The sequence below is a fragment of the Nycticebus coucang genome, chromosome 7, assembly GCF_027406575.1.
Source record: "Nycticebus coucang isolate mNycCou1 chromosome 7, mNycCou1.pri, whole genome shotgun sequence".
In the NCBI taxonomy this organism is placed as follows: domain Eukaryota; kingdom Metazoa; phylum Chordata; class Mammalia; order Primates; family Lorisidae; genus Nycticebus; species Nycticebus coucang.
Genome location: NC_069786.1, coordinates 89,642,988 through 89,660,686, shown reverse-complemented (window position 1 = coordinate 89,660,686; position 17,699 = coordinate 89,642,988).

Genomic DNA, 17,699 nt, shown 5'->3' with positions numbered 1-17,699 from the left:
AGCAGATTAGACATAGTAGGTGAAAAGATCTGTGAATTTAATAAGTGAACCACTAGCCTCACTGTTAGATTTATCCATGCCCCAAATGTAAATATATTCACTAAAGGGCATATACAAATATGCTCATAGTAGCCTTTTTCAAAAAAACCCCAAATGTTTACAGATATTAAAGTGTATCAATAAATCATGGAATATTTATACATGGTGTAATGAACAGAGATGAAAATAAACAAAAATAAGTATGTCCAACAACAGTAATTAATCTTACATGGTCATTAAAAGTATCCAAATCCAAAACAATACTCTAAGTATTCTATTTATATGAAGATGGAAATAGATAAACTATGTTAGGGTAGTAGAAATCAGAGTAGTGTGTACCTTTCTGAGGGTAGTTGCTTTGAGAGAGTTCTTGTGGGTGTACTGAATGCTGGGAAAACTTTATTGATTGATATAATTGGTGATTACATGAGTATGATCACTATATATGTTAATGATGTTTGTATCCTTGTGTGGCTGTGTTAAAATTCAATGAAATGAAGTAAAAAAGCAAAGAAGACAGAGCAGACACACACACACACACACACACACAGAAAAACCATCAAAACAAAGGACACATGATATTAACACAATTGAGATCATCTTATGTTTGGACCACCATGAACAAAGCTGATAAAGCTGGATCTGGGGTATTTCTGAGAATGGGAGAGAGGCAGAAAAGCCCATTAGCTTAAAATTAGAAGTAAAAAAATGTGATAGCATCAGGAATTGAAAGATCCCTTTATTTCTCATAGATCCTTTGTATAATGTAGAATACATTCAGTAGAAAATGTCTTGATTTTTTAACCTCATTTAAAAAGTGTGTCAACCTGCAGAAATAGAAAATTCACTCTGGGCTAAGTATATTTGAAAGAATCTATGACAATAAACTTAGTCACATTTCTCTAAAGATAAGGATTTTATTTCACCAGTCATATTTTTATTTTTGAGTCATCTTTTCATATTATACATCATTCATGTCTTTCTATGCATTCACATTTTACATAAAAAAAAACAGATGCCATGTTTCATATCATCTTTTCTATGGCAGAGTTGGTGTTATTTAAAATCATTTGGTGTCATATTTAATTTGCTAGATTAAGAAAGATGATTGTTAACTTTTGACAGGCTAGAATTTTTGGAGATAAAGTGTCTGGTGTTAAACAACTAATTAAATTAACATACACCTTGCTCTACATACATTGTAAGAACATGTCTATCAGCTGTTTTGTTTGCATTGCATTTGCTCAACTTATTATGTTTCCAGGGTAAAGTAAATGGCAGTTTCAGAACTGACAGACAACTCCATTCTGTTTCTAAAGCACTATGCCAAGCCTGTCCCTAAAGTTTTAATATTCTATGTTTTGCATCTATATCCAAAAAATCTTCTAGGTGAGTGCTCTGCTAGCCTGTCCCCAATGAGAGAGAAAGTTTTGCATCATTTTCCTTGAACAATTATGAAAGGGTATTGCCGCGGACAGCCCGGTCGGTGGCTTCCAGTCCGAGGGAATTCAGGGAGAAGAGACGAGGAGGGTTAAAGGGGCGACGCAGGAAAGACAGACTGACACACTTCACAGCTTGGAGTATGTAGCTGCAAAATTTACTGAGGGTATATGTTGGTATTTATACATTTTCTTTTCAAGGTTCAAATAATGCAATCTTTATTCTGCTTATGCTTGTAAATTATCTTTGTGTCTGCGTATGCGGTTTATCATGCATTACATGTTTTCAAGGTTTTGCTCTCCGGAGGGAGGTGGTTTATCAGTAACACCTGCTTACTCCTTCTTTTCTCAGGAATGTCAAGGTTTGCAATTTCTCTCAGTTCTGTAATTCTTTTCAGTTTCTTATAATCTTTTTCTTTTTAAAATAGTTTGACATATTCCTTTATGTATAATGCTTGATTACTTCTATATATATTTTCTATATATTTTTATTTTTATTAGTAACTATATATGTTAGTGTTTAGTAATAGTATAGTCTGCTTTTAAATTCTATTATATATTTCTTTTACTACTTTAATTCTAATTAGATTAATTCTTATATTCATATTTTTAATCATGTTTGTGTTTTCTATTGTGCATCTATTGATTATAAACTTAGTGGCTTTAGGTGTTTTTCGAATAAATGGTTATTGTGAATAGTGATTGTGTGTATTGTGTTAAGACATGCTGTTTGCCCCGTGGCTCATTGTCTTAGTTTACTGACATTTATGATGGAAAAGAATTGCAGTCGCAAGTTTCCTTGTGGGCTATATCTGGATCAGTAATCTTTGAGTTTATTCTGTTGAAACTTCTTGGTTGCTTATCGGGAACAAACAGACATAAGACACAAATCAATAATCACATACACTCTCCTTCTACTAGTGCCTTCACCTATTAGGAATGCGGAAAACTGTGTGCTAGGCAGCATTTCTGCCGCTGTCGCACACAGGGGGTGCTGGGGGCCCAGCTCCGGGGAGCACTAACCTCCACTCCGTCACTTACAGCGCGGACAGCGCCACCTCGCTGCGGCCTGATGCCGAGGGTGCGGCAGGGTATAACTTTTCTCTTTTTCAGCCCTCAAATAGAGCTTAATGGTAACTATTTTGGGGATATTAACTTGATTAATCCAATTAATTTCTCCATAAGCTGTTTGCCATTACTTTTCAATATACAAGTCTCACCACAATTTGCTATTAATGAATTTATTTACAACATATAATTATACATGCATCAGATACCACCACCACACAGGCATCCACAGTCACACACATACATGTTATGACAGCACTAGTTTAAATCTATATGAGAATATTCTCTCTCTTTAATACTCTGTGTCCCTGGGTAGAGTGCCATGGCATCATAGCTCATAGCAACCTCAAACTCTTGGCCTTGAGCGATTCTCTTGCTTCAGCCTCTTGAGTAGCTGGGACTACTACAGGTGTTTGCCACTACCTCTAGTAGATTTTTATGTTTTTAGAGGAGACAGGCTCTACTCTTGCTCAGGCTGGTCCGGACTCCTAAATTCAAGCAATCTACCTGCCTCAGCCTCCTAGAATGCTAGGATTACAGGTGTGAGCCTCCTGTCTGGCCTACATAAGAATAATTTAAAATATTTTCCATCTGGATGAAATACCCTCTATATTTTTAATGATATTTTTTAAGAGTATAATTTATATTTTCTATTCAGATAATTACATAAAATTCTGACCGCTTAAACTAATTTTGGGATATTTTGTATATGTAATAAGTAATTAAAACGTAAAGAAAAAGGAACTGAATTTTCACCTATAACCAATGGTTAGCATTTATATTGTGTCTTTTGTAATATACACTGTTACTTAGAGTGGCACTTCTAGGAATTTTTATATTAGAACAGCCTGCAAGGTGACAAAGATGTTAGTGGGGCACTACTATGTCCTGTGAAATTATCATCTGAGTTGGTGTTGCTACTAATACGCACTTTCTTTCCATTGACATATCTTCCCTTAAATAAAAAGGCATTCTTTGTTTTTCAGAAAAAAAAAATTTTTTTTTCAGTGACACAGTACTCATCTGCTTGAATCAAAAACATGAGACCAATTTCATTTTTTAACATCTCTATAACTTAGGTTTTTTTTTCATTAAAAATAGTAGATATTTAAACTAACTTGCCAGAACACTTCATCTTCAGAATATCTATAAAATGTGGACATTTTTTTCTGGTGGATTTCCAAATTGTATTTTACTGCTTATTTCCTTTTATGTGAAAAAAATAATTGAAGTCTACATTCCAAAATATCAAATAATCAAGTCATTTTTAAAAATACTCCTTATATAATAGGATTATATTGTTTGTGGAAATCAGAAAAGAGCACTGTTAGATGTAAGAGCTCTGTTTTCTATGCCCACATCTAGTGGGGTGGACAAATACTCTGAAAAGAAAAAAAAATTCTTATCAGAAACCCTTTAGAAACAGTCACAAAGTCTTTAGGATCATGATTATGTTTCTCTGTTCTTCATAATGAATATCTTTTAGCATCAGGAGCTCAGATTGGTACTGGGGATATCTTGCGACGCTTGGATTCCTTTTGGTTTTTTTGTGCCACTGTGTTTCACTGCTCTCCCTCTCAGAGTCATGGTCTGACGGGGGCCACATTCTCAGAGACCAGTCTGTCTGGTAGTAGTAGTTATGTAACTTTGCCTTTTTAGTTGTTCTTTTTTAGTACTTTTTTTAGTTCCTTCCTTCTTTCTTTCCTATCCTCCCTCCCTCCCTCCTTCCTTCCTTCCTTCTTTTCTTCCTTCCTTGCCCCCTTTGCTTCCCTTACTTCCTCCTTCTTCTTTCCCTTCCCTTCCTTTCCCTTTCCTTTCCTTTTTATCTTTTTTTTATTTCTTTCATCTCCTTAGGGTAAATTCTGTTAGTAAACAAAGAGACCCTTCTCTACCTGAAAGAGGAAGAAAAACCATAAAGGAAGGGGTGAAGGAGAAAGTTGGGAGAACACATTTATTAGCCAAACATCTGATTCATCTAGGCTTCTGGAAACCTCCAAAATCCACTAGCAGTGCCTGAGGAGAGCTGACAGCAGGATATAGTGTCTGCCTGGTTTCTCCTATTTGTCGGATACTCATCAGCCACCGTCTCTGAAATATGAGTTCAGTATACCAAAACCCAACATTTAAGATTGAGTCATTTGTCTTTAGGGGATTATAAGCAGAGTAAACGGTCAAATTAAAAAATGATTTTGATAGCTTTGAGGTGAAGAAATTTTATTTTGGGGATCATTTAGCATCCAAAAGAGAAATTTCTATGCACTTATATTTATTTCTAAATTCTCCACTTGGCCATGCACTCTTTCATTAACAGGGGCAGGATACAAGAAAGAATTCTGAAGAATATGAATCAAAACAATGACTAAATCCTGCAGAAGTTTAATTTTCAGATCTTTCATAATGTGCGTGGGGTTGGCTGCCATTTCCTCCCCCAAATCCTCCTGTAGTGTGAGTCCTTGCACGTTAATGAGTTTTTCAGGGCTGTCAGCCCACGGTTTTGGATGGCCATTAACAAAACAACTGGTTTTGTCTTAGCTAAACAATATTTTCTAAGAAAATGTCTTACCTCCTAGCTTTTTATAAAATAAAGAGTGGGGCAGGCTAGGAAAACAGGGGTTAGAGAAGTTTAGACTTAACATTGAAAAGTGCAGCTTAAAGTACTGATTTAAAGAAATAGACTTTGTTTACTACTCTAATTATTAATTCTAATTACTTGGTTAAGTCATTTATCTTCTCTCTCTTTGCATCCTCATCTATAATACTTTGTGAATTCTCAGAGGAAATTATAAAAATTTCATTAATTATTATTTATAAGGTTTAGAAGGGCCTAAGTGATAGACACATATGTGCACATTAAGTAAATGTTTTATTGTGCAAGTCATTGCTGTTCTAAATCAACTGTTTGGATTTGTCCCAAACAGAAAAATACGGTCCTCAAGAAACATCATCCACATTTGAGTATATTAATTCATACAGAATGTAATATAACCTATGTCAATATTTTAATTTATTTTAAAAATATTTGCTTAAATATTAGGCAGAGAAAACATTTTAACATAATAATACTATAGAAAATTAGGAAACAGAAAATGGAGGAGTGTTATGTCTTTTTTAAAGGAAAGAATTCTATATTGAAATGAGATAGCCCATTTCTAAATGCTATTTAGTTGTGAAAAACTGGTAAATTAATCTTGCTGGGCTTACATTACTTCTATTTATTTATATCCAATCAAGATTTAATTAGGCAATTTTTAAAGTTACCCTTTGTTCAAAAAATTTTCTGAGTCTCTAAAGTAAGTGTTGGCTGATTAATAATTCTCAAATGTTGTGACTTCACTCTAGAGAATACTTTATAACTTTACATTTTTTCACCACATGGTTTACATCGTAAGCTACGTTTTGTCCCATCATAGTATATAGCCACATAAGTGTTAATTGAATATCTTATGGTGCTAAAATTTATCTGTCATTAAAAACAAACTTTGGATAAAAATAGAGAATGCTGATAAGAGAGAAACTTATACCGTAAGTCACATTTAAAAGTTTTTAAAGTTATAAATTTAATGCATTTTCTCACCTTGCATAGAAAATGAAAGAGATAAAAAGTTTGCGGGAAACCTAGTTGGTCTGGGCCTGCTGGCGTTCCATTCATATCCACTGAATTAAGTGGAAAATAAATATAAACAATCCACCATTATACACAACTAAAACCCCAAAACAGCGTTCAGTGATTTCCAATACAATATTCAAGCTATTCAACACAAGCTTATTGAAAGTATACTATAGGCTAGTAATATTCATTACTGAATAAATTTTACCACTGTCACTAAATAAATATATAAATGGGCCTGTTTTTGAAAATGCTCTGAAAATTATAAAATGAATAAAAAATATGGCATCATTATTAAAATGGTAAATATTTTCCTCATTATCATTTTCGTTCCTTAGCTATTAGCTAAGATTGCTCACATTTTCAAATTACAGAAACTAAAAATACATTATTAATTACAGACTATATTTTGAAACAGAATGTATATATTTCATTGTTATTTAATATTTAATGTGTCAACCATGTTTCCTCATGGTTGTCTTAGGTAATAAACATTTCTAACATTATATGCTCAAAGTGTTTCCCATTTACCTTGTATACTCAAACTATGCATAATACATCCCTCTTCTATTTGCAACATAAATGGTTTCTCAGATATATTATTTCATCTGAATTCTGTTTTTATTACCTCTGACACATACACATACATGGCACACTTGTTTCAGAATAAAGAGAAGTCATTAGTAGAGTATCATGAATACACGGGTCACTACCACACATACAGTAAATTTTGATTGATGCTTTTTGAACGTTGATAATATGGAAAGAGATTATAAAGCCTAAACCATCACATTCCAGATTCTGACTCTCAAATTCCTTATTTTTTCATTACACTTTAAACGAGTTTTTTTATTATATGGGAAAGGTGATTAAGAGAATATATTCAAGACCTGTATGTCTATATTTAAAATCTATCTACAAAATACTAAAAATATTTATGCTTTGGTTCCCTCATTGATAAATGGGAGTAATAACTTACTGTGTTTATAAGATTGAAAGAGTTAACATTTTTAAATTATTGAGAATTGAGCCTAACACTTAGTAGCCTCTATAATTCTTCATATCAAAGTAATTAAAAAAGAACATAGATTTTGAATTGAGATATAAAGGCACTAAATCTAATTTTTCACTTAGCTATATTACCTAGGAATTATCAATTAAACTTTCTGGTCTGGTCATTCCTCATCTGTCTAAAGAAGATCATATCTGTAAGTCTGATAATTTCTAAAAATATTTAATAAAAATTTCTGTATTGTATAAATTTAAACTAGATAATTTGGAACTTACCTTGAATTGTAAAAATACAACAACAACAACAACAACAAAAAAGAAAATCTGAGTAACATATGAAAATATTTACTCTGGGACATCAGAGAATGATCAAGAAAACGAGTATATAGGCCATTAGTTGAAGACGAATATACTTAAGGAAGTGATCTTAGCATTTATGTTCACTTTTTACTAGGAACAATTTGAAGAGTTCCAAGCAGATAACTGAAAATCTGAGATACAGATCAGAACTGTAGCTACCTCACCAGGTAGAGTATTAGAGTCCAAGACCCACCAAGGTTAAGCTTTGAGTTAAGATCCCAAATGGGTTCCCGTCAGAATAGAGAAACATGGGACACATGCCTAATGTATTCTGCAAAACCTGCAGGCCAGTTTCAAATTGTATCAGTGCCTGAAATTGTGTTTCTCATCTCTGGGGGAAAATACATCATTCTTATCCCATAATTATTTCTATGTATATTATAAATACAAAGTTTGGAACACACAAAAAATATCTAGGGTCATAAATGGTAAGAAAAAATGAATTAAATCCATGGGAATAAAACAATTAAAACAAACTCATTAGGGAATTATATATATAAGTTACCAAGCAGAGGATTTCAAATAAATATACTTTATATGTACAAGGCTATATATTGATTTTCTCAAGATTTTGAAATGATCTTTCAATTATAATTCTTTATTTTTCTTTGGCTCTCACTATTTTTAAAATATTTTAATGCAGACTATGTTTTTTAAAGGATAGTTTTTAGCATTTATCTCGTTCTATTGTTATAGCTTTATTCTTCACAGAAACTGTTATACGTATGATACAGATCTATATTACAAGGAACTTCTTAAAACTTTAAAATACTTTCTTAATTGCTGTTAATTTTGTTTTCTTTTCTTTTTTTGTGGTTTTTGGCTGGGGCTGGGTTTGAACCCTCCACCTCTGGCATATGGGACCAGCGCCCTACTCCTTGAGCCACAGGCGCTGCCCAGTTGCTGTTAATTTTTTAAATTTTGTTACCTAACACATCCTATTTTTGACATCATTTTTAAGCAGGTATCCCCAACTCTGTGTTCCTTCCAGGTTATTCATTGTTATAAAAAAATCAGTGTAGAATAACCAATACATTTTACTTTAAAGAAAGATGGAAGTTTTTGAGTATTTTGAGGTGGAGGAAGAGATCAAGTTACTTACAAAAGAAAAAAAATGAGATTATTATCAGATTTGTGACAGTAATACTCTACACTAGAAATCAAGGAAGTAACATAATTAAGATATGCAAAGATATGAAATATGAGCCAAGGATTTTATATCCACTAAAGTGACCTTTAAATGTAAATGTCTCAATCAAACCCTTGTGAACATGCAAGGGCTTATGAAATAATGATTAATGGTCCTTTGCACAGAATGTAATATAATCTAAGTGGCAAGAATGGCAACAACATGAGGATCAATGGCAAATTAAATGCAGATTTACACGCAGAACTAATCCTGGACAACCGCTATAAGAGAATGTGACATATACGATGTCTATATGCTCTGTTTGGATGCATTTCTGCTATCAGAAATTCAGCAGTATCTCTAATTTTAAAATGCTGACAAACTGAAGAGTTATAAAAATGAGAAAAAAACTTGGAGAATATACAAAAAATACAATAATTTTGCTTTTAACCTTATATATATGTATTAGAAGTAATTTTATTTTTCAAATTAAAAGCTGGAAAAAGTGAAAAATGAAGAGGTCACTAGCTAATCTGGTATTGTTTCTAAAACAATATATCAAGTAAAGAAGAAAAAGAATAATAAATAGATAATGGGATAAATGTCTTCATGAAGAAAAATACATAAATTCTCCTAAAATACTGAAAGGTATAATCACAAAGAGTTACAATATTCATGTGTTAAATATTCATCTCTCTATACAGTTATATGTTAAAGTATGAACAAAAATATTTAATTAGAAAAAGTATTTCATCTTCTTTGCACTACTTTGAATGGAATAGAGTCCTTAACTTTTTTTCAGCTTGACTATTGTTGATATATATAAAGGCTACCAATTTATGAATGCTGATTTTGTTACCTGAGATGCTGCTGAATTTCTTGATTACTTCTAAGAGTTTTGTAGTAGAATCCCTGGTGTTTTCCAGTTATACAATCATATCATCTGCGAAGAGCAAAAGTTTGATCTCTTCTGATCCTATATGGATACCCTTGATCACCTTTTCTTCCCTAATTGCGGTGGCTAAACTTCTATTACAACGTTAGGGTGCAGTGGAGACAATGGGCAGCCTTATCTGGTTCCTGATCTGAGTGGAAATGATTTCAATTTAACTCCATTCAATACGATATTGGCTGTGGGTTTGCGGCAGATGGCCTCTATCAATTTAAGAAATGTCCCTTCTATACCAATATTCTTAAGTGTTCTGATCATGAAGGGATGCTGTATATTATCAAAAGCTTTTTCTACATCAATTGAGAGAATCATATGGTCTTTGGTTTTTAATTTGTTTATGTGCTGAATTATATTTATAGATTTACATGTATTGAACCAGACTTGAGACCCTGGGATAAAACCAATTTGGTCATGATGTATAATTTGTTTGATGTGTTGCTGGATTCTGTTTGTTAGGATCTTGTTGAATATTTTTGCATCTATATTCATTAGTGATATTGGTCTATAATTTTCTTTTCTTGTTGGGTCTTTTCCTGGTTTGGGGATCAGGGTGATGTTTGCTTCATAGAACGTGTTATGTAGTCTTCCTTCTTTTTCTACCTTTTGGAACAAGTTGAGTAATATAGGTACTAATTCCTCTTTAAAGGTTTGATAGAGTTCTGACATGAAGCCATCTGGTCCCGGGCTTTTCTTTTTAGGGAGATTTTGTATGGTTGATGCTATATCAGAACTTGATATGGACCTGTTCAACATTTCCACTTGATTCTGGCTAAGTCTTGGAAGGTGACGGGCTTCCAAGTATTGGTCGATTTCCTTAAGATTTTTATATTTCTTTTTCTTTCTCTTTTTTTTTTCTTTTTTTTTGAGACAGAGTCTCACTGTACTGCCCTCGGGTAGAGTGCCATGACGTCACATGGCTCAAAGCAACCTCTAATTCTTGGGCTTATGCGAGCTCTTACCTCAGCCTCCCAAGCAGCTGGGACTACAGGCACCCACCACAAAACCTGGCTATTTTTTTGTTGCAGTTTGGCCGGTGCTGGGTTTGAACCCGCCACCCTCGGCATATGGGGCTGGCGCCCTACTCACTGAGCCACAGGCGCGGCCGTGATTTTCATATTTCTGAGAATAAAGTTTCTTGTAATATTCATTAAGGATTTTTTGAATTTCTGAAGAGTCTGTTGTTATTTCGTCTTTGTATTTCTGATTGATGAGATTAGAGATTTTACTCTTTTTTTCCTGGTTAGGTTAGCCAAAGGTTTATCTATTTTATTGACCTTTTCAAAAAACCAACTTTCTGATTTATTGATCTGTTGTATAATTCTTTTGTTTTCAATTTCATTTAATTCTGCTCTAATTTTGGTTATTTCTTTTCTTCTACTGGGTTTAGGGTTGGAATTTTCTTCCTTTTCCAGTTGCTTGAGATGTCCCATTAAATTGCTAACTTCCTCTCTCTCCGTTCTATTGAGGAAGGCTTTCAGTGCTATAAATTTCCCTTTTAGGACTGCCTTTGTGGTATCCCAGAGGTTCTGATAATTCATGTCTTCATTGTCGTTTTGTTCCAAAAATTTGGCAATTTCCTTCTTAATCTCATCTCTGACCTAGCTATCATTCAGCATAAGGTTATTTACCTTCCATGTTTTTGTATGAGTATGCAGATTCCTGTTGTTACTGAGTTCAACTTTTATTCCATGATGGTTCGAGAAAAGATGAAAGGAATAATTTCTATTTCTTTATATTTACTGATATCAGGCTTGTGACTTAAGATATGATCGATTTTGGAGTATTTTCCATGTGCTGATGAGAAGTATGTGTATCCAGTTTTGTTGGGATGAATGTTCTGTAGACATTCTGTTAAATCCAAATGTTGAATGGTTAGGTTTAAATCTAAAATTTCTTTGCTCATATTCTTATTGAAGGATCGATCCAACACCGCCAAAGGAGTGTTGAAATCCCCAACTATTATGGAGCTGGAGGAAATCAAGTTGTTCATGTCTGTTAGAGTTTCTCTTATAAATTGAGGTACAGTCTGGTTGGATGCATAGATATTAATAATTGAAATCTCATCATATTGAGTATTACCCTTAACAAATATGTGGTGACCATTCTTATCCTTCCTTACTTTTGTTGGTTTAAAGCCCATTGCATCTGCAAATAGAAATGCAACACCTGCTTTTTTCTGATTACCATTTGCCTGAAATATGGACGACCATCCTTTCATCCTGAGTCCATATTTATCTTTTAAGGTAAGATGTGACTCTTGTATGCAGCAAATATGTGAACTGAGTTTTTGTATCCAGTCAGCTAACCTTTGCCTCTTTAGAGGACAGTTTAAGCTGTTCACATTAATGGAGAATATTTATAAGTCTGGTAAAATTTGGAGTATCAAGTTTTTCGAAAGTCCAGTGGACATTTTTAATCTTTTTGCCACTGTGGAAGTTGGAGTGTGATCAAAAGTTTCTGAGTGAGTTTACTTTTGTGGTAGAGGACTGGGCTTGTCATTATGGAGGATAGGTCTGAGAATATTCTGAAGAGCTGGTTTGGTTATGGCAAATTTCTTCAACATATGAATGTCATTAAAGTATTTAATTTCTCCATCATAAATGCAACTCAGTTTAGCTGGATACAGGATCTGGGATTGAAATTTATTTTGCTTTAGGTGATTAAAAGTCAATGACCACCCTTATTTGGCTTGAAAATTTTCAGCAGAGAGATCTGCAATCATTCTAATATTCTTCCGTAATAGATTTCTTATGTCTGGCTGCTTTCAGTATTTTCTCCTTCATATAAACTTTAGTGAAGTTAATTATGATATGCCTGGGCGATGTCCTATTCGGCTTGAGTCATGCTACGGTTCTGAAACTGTCTGCTATCTGAATTTCAGAATTTCTTGGCATGTCTGAAAAATTATCTTTCAAAATTTCATGGAGAAGGGCCTCTGTGCCTTGCGAGGCCACTACATCACTTTCAGGGATTCCAATGACGGGGGATATTAGCCTTCTCTGAATTATCCCAGAGCTCTCTGAGAGATTGATCCATTTTTGCTCTCCATTTCTCTTCCTCTTTGGGAGTTTTAGAGCATTCAAAGACTTTGTCTTCAATATCAGAAATCCTTTCTTCTGCTTTCTCCACTCTGTTCCTGAGGGATTCTACTGTATTTTTCAGATCTTTGAGGGCTACAAATTCTTGCTTCAGTGCATCAAAATCTTTGGTCGTTCTGTCTTTAAATTCGTTAAATTCGTGAGACAACTTTTGAATTTCTCCTCGAAATTCTAATTCCGACTTTTGAATTGTTTCTCGAATTTCTTATTCCAAATTTTCCTCCATTCTATTAATCTTGCTTGCAATCCATATTCTGAATTCGATTTCTGACATCTCAGCCAGCTGTTTATGAATGGGACCTTCATTTACATTTGCCGTATGTTTCCTTTGGGTGGGTTGATCTATTCTGGTTATTCATGTTACCGGAGTTTTTCTGCTGATTCTGCCCCATGATTGTTTTACTCCATTTGATTCCCCCCCTGGAGCTTTGTCGAGGACCCATACAGTGCGATGGCCTGAGAAATTGGGGACCTCTTTGGTATGGTGGGGCTAAGTTTTTCTGTCTTGTTTTTAGCTGGTCTCTGTTTGACCCTAGTGAAATAGTTACTCTGGATTGAAGTCTCAGCTGTGGAGAAATACCAGCAATTAAGTCACCCCATCCCCACAGGCAACAATTTGAAAAGGAAAATCAAAGCTTCCTACAACCACACACCGAGGGCACCACCTGAATAGTCCTCAGGTGATTGGCTCAGTTCAAAAGGTCCAAATCAATTGTCTCAGTCAGCACCTGTCTCAGGTGGGAGAGTTTAAAAGATCTCTGGCACCTGGATTGCAGGGGTCTGGTGACTACTCAGATATGGCTTTGTCCGGTGTTCCGTGGTGGGAAACAGATCAGTCTGGGAAGGTTGATGCCTCCTTCCCTACCTTGCACCTCTTTCACACCCAGTCACTGATAGGTCTTCATGGCTGTGACTTTGTTACCTGTAGTGAACAGATACTCCAGGGGGTTGCACCTACCTGAATCACAAGGAAATCTATTTCTGCTCAGCCAAGCCACTGCTCTCTGCCTCTATCTAGCAGGGGGAGGTGAGGCATGACCCCCTTGGGCACTTAATGGAGGCTGGGGGGTATTCACTCAGTTCCAGCCCCACCCCTGATTGCTGTTACTGACAGAACAGAACAACTTTGCAGGAATTTGTTTCTGTCCCTGCTAAATTTCCCTGCAGAAGAGAAGCTGATTTGAGTTCCCAGAGCCTGCAGCTCAGGCCCTGTCTTTGCTCCTGCAGTTTTGTATTCGGTTATCTGTCAGTTATAGCCTCCTGTCTTCCTTTATCTATAGGCTGACTATCCCCTGAGGGATGGGTGTGTCTTAGGCTCAGTAAAGCGGTCCTCTGGCTCAGCCCTGACTTGGGAACTTCCCAGCTCTGCGCATGAACCTCCGTGCTCCACCCAGGCTGGTACCGTCTCAGGCAAACCCTTTACTCACAGGTCCTGCATTTCTGTCCCATATCTGTTTCGTGGTGGTTGACACCTGAGTTGATGTCCGGCCTCCTCTGGTTGCTCAGGGAGACAGGGGGTGTGGCTTCAGAATATCCGGGAGTGAGTGCTATTATTGCCAAAAGATGGCTGCTGCTGTTAACCTTGGGGCACCTCTGCTCTGGTGTGGTTCCCTCTCAGCCGACCGTTGTCTCCTCACTCCCATGCCATAGAGTCAGCACTGATCACCTGCAGTTTAGACCTTGTCCATATCCCTCAAGAAATCACCTGAGAATCTGGACTCCTGGGGGACAGGCCTCCAGACCTCAGAGTGAGAGTAGAGGGGAGTGCTGGGAGCTCAGAGTTGCAAGTAGAGAATATATACAGTTTTATACAGTTTTATGCCTGGCAGGAGAACTCCATGGCACCCTAGCAGGGGCGGTAGGTCCAGTTTTTAGAGGGTCTCTCCCATGGAGTGTAGTGGGAGGACCTTTGAACTCTGCTCATTTGTTTGTGGGGCACTCTGATTTTACCAGCTTTGTCTACTGATAAGCAGAAAAAAGAAGGCATAGACACAGCAAGACCACTATCACTCTTTATACTTGTATTTTGAAATTTAAAAACGTAAAATAAATCCTCACATAATGGTAAAAATAATAGAGACTATCTCAATAAACTCATAGAAAATACACATTTCAGGGTGTCATTTCAGCATAGGGAAGCACGACCTCTGATGAAAGATCAGAAATGTAGGAAGCAATAAAGAATAATAAAAATGGTGAGCATTCAACTAAATTTAAATGAGATTTGACTCTATACAGAGAATAATAAAGAAAATTAAAATGAACCAAGTTCCTTGTATCTTCTAGGCATCCAAAGAGAGATTTAATTATCAATTATTATTAAAGTTTGGTAAATCAGGTTGCATATAGTAATCTCTAGGGTGATCACCCAAAGAATATCAAAATAATATGTGACAAACAAGCCACTAAGAAATAAAAGGAGAAAATTCAAAGCCATAATTCAAAGTTAAAAAAGAAAGAATAACAAAGCAGGAAGGAAAAATATAACTAATAGCAGTGAATATATAGAGAAAGGTTTAATAAAGGTCAGTACATCACAACTATGAATTTCTTTATCAAAGATCATGCCTGTGGACACATAAGGTAGCAAAAACACTTTGAGTGAGAGGAAAGAGGAGAAATGCTCAGAGCAGAGGGACCTGAAATGCAAATGATTGAGTTGGGAGCTGGTCTGATGGATATAAAGAATTGCTAAATGGCTGGCTGAGACAATAGTGAAGGTAAGAGAAAAAGAGGTTAGAAAACTATTAATAAGAGAGAGCTAGCAGGAACAAACAAAACAAATTTTGGGTTCTTTAATACAAATTTTGGCTTTTATTCTGAAAGATGAGAAATGAGAATTTACCACTGAATTCACCACTATGTAAACCCCTGAAACATTACACAGGTTTCAGCACAGTGGTGTAGTGGTGTGTGGGTGGATTGATGGGGCAGTGGAGAAATAAAAATCTTGGAAAAGTCTGGTTGGAGATTTAGAAAGGAATAAAAGAAGTTGAAGACAGTGGATATTGATGACTCTTCCAAGAATTTTTAATATAAGAAAATTGTGGAAAATTAAGTTTTTAATTCCAGGGTTACATATACTTAAATAAGAAGACAGCATGGTTGTGTTTTTCTCTATCTACGTTCATCAGCAAGAGTTGGAAAAACTAAACTTAGAGACAACAAATATTTTTGTTATCCAAATATTTAAAATGAAAATATTAAAGTATTTTAAGGTATACATAAAAGAAGTGAGGACATAAGGCTCACAGTGAAAAGTCAAACAGCTCAATGCACTATGGGTCCTGGTGTGGTCAAAGTGCTCTTGGTGTGGAGGTTATTAATATTATCAGCTGAAAAGATAGAACAATCAGGAGGAAAATCAGGGAGTGGCCTGCGACTTGAAAAGTGATGCAAACAAGTGGGAATAGGAGAATAAATTATAATTTGTTTGTTTATCATTAACAGTGTATTATTACTTTGTAAAAAGCCCCATGAAAATAGAAAGTCAGTTATAAGTTTTTTTTTTTTTTTTTTTTTTTTTCTGTAGAGACAGAGTCTCACTGTACCGCCCTCGGGTAGAGTGCCGTGGCGTCACACGGCTCACAGCAACCTCTAACTCTTGGGCTTACGTGATTCTCCTGCCTCAGCCTCCCGAGCAGCTGGGACTACAGGCCAGTTATAAGTTTTGATAAAAAAAAAAAAATTTTGACTAGGTAATAAAACACCATTATCAATTAATGGACCATGGATATTCAAATAACTATAAAGTACAATGAGCATTTAGTAAATTTAGCATTTCCACCCAAAAGCATACAATAGAGTGTCATCTATGAAAGTAATAAGTAGATTAGTCACTAGATAGCAAAGAACTATTTCATGATATGAGTAAGAATGGAAAGTTCCAAAGTGGAACAGCTGAGTCCATAAATGGAAATAGAAACTCACTTTGAAAAATCTTAATTCTATGCAAATTTCCTTTTGGTTGTCTGGTTAAAGCAGCTAATGCCTAAATGTAGTGACTGGTAATTTCTAAAGGACTTCATCCTTATGTTAAGTGGTAACTTTAATACATGACTACTCTCCTTTATTATTTTTAAGACAATAAGTGTACCTATAATATTTTATAATAGTTTCCCATCACTATTTTATATCCACTCTTACTTTCACAGTATTCAACACTATTCAGTTTTTTATCAAAAATACAAATTTACATTAAAATTAAAAAATTCGGGATGGCTGCTGTTTACTATCTCTGTCTTATGTAGATTAAATCATAAAGGAGTAGTAAAACAAATGGCAGTTTTACATAAAATAAATCTTAAAGCTAAAGAAAGCTATGGATAAGAACCATGGAATTTGCTCATGCGGTTAAGGTGATTAAGGTTAATGCCCTCTGAATGCTTTACAAACTCTGTTTAGTTATCTGTGTTTGAGTACACAGTAATCTAATGAATCAATCAGATCTTATATTTAAGCTCAGCTAGTGGAGGGATAACAATAAAACCTTTGGAACAGAACTGTTGTATTGATCTCTTCTTAATCCAATCTCCCCTGTAGTACTACCATCCCTAGTTACTGGGTCTCAATTTTTCTACCTGCAGGACTCTTACCCTAAACCATTGACAGGGTTACTATTATTTCAACAATGCTTGCTAGCTCTCTCATTAATTCCTGTCATCCATTATCAGAATATAGCCATCCAAGATTTGACGATAAATACCATTGTGTAAGAATAACATACCTGAATACACACACACACACACAAACACACACACATTCTAGCAAGGTTTATCGACAGGAAAAGAAATTTGGTACCAAATCAAGTGAGAAAAAATATATTAATTCCTCTTTCCCATCAATCAAACTAGACTTGCAGTGGTCTGAACTTGGAAATGCAGGTGACTTTTTATTTTCTGTTAAAAAAAAAAATAGCCATAGTCAAGACATTGATTACCATTTTTAAAAGGACATAGCAACTCTTTTCAGTGACAGTACAACATTCAATAATGCC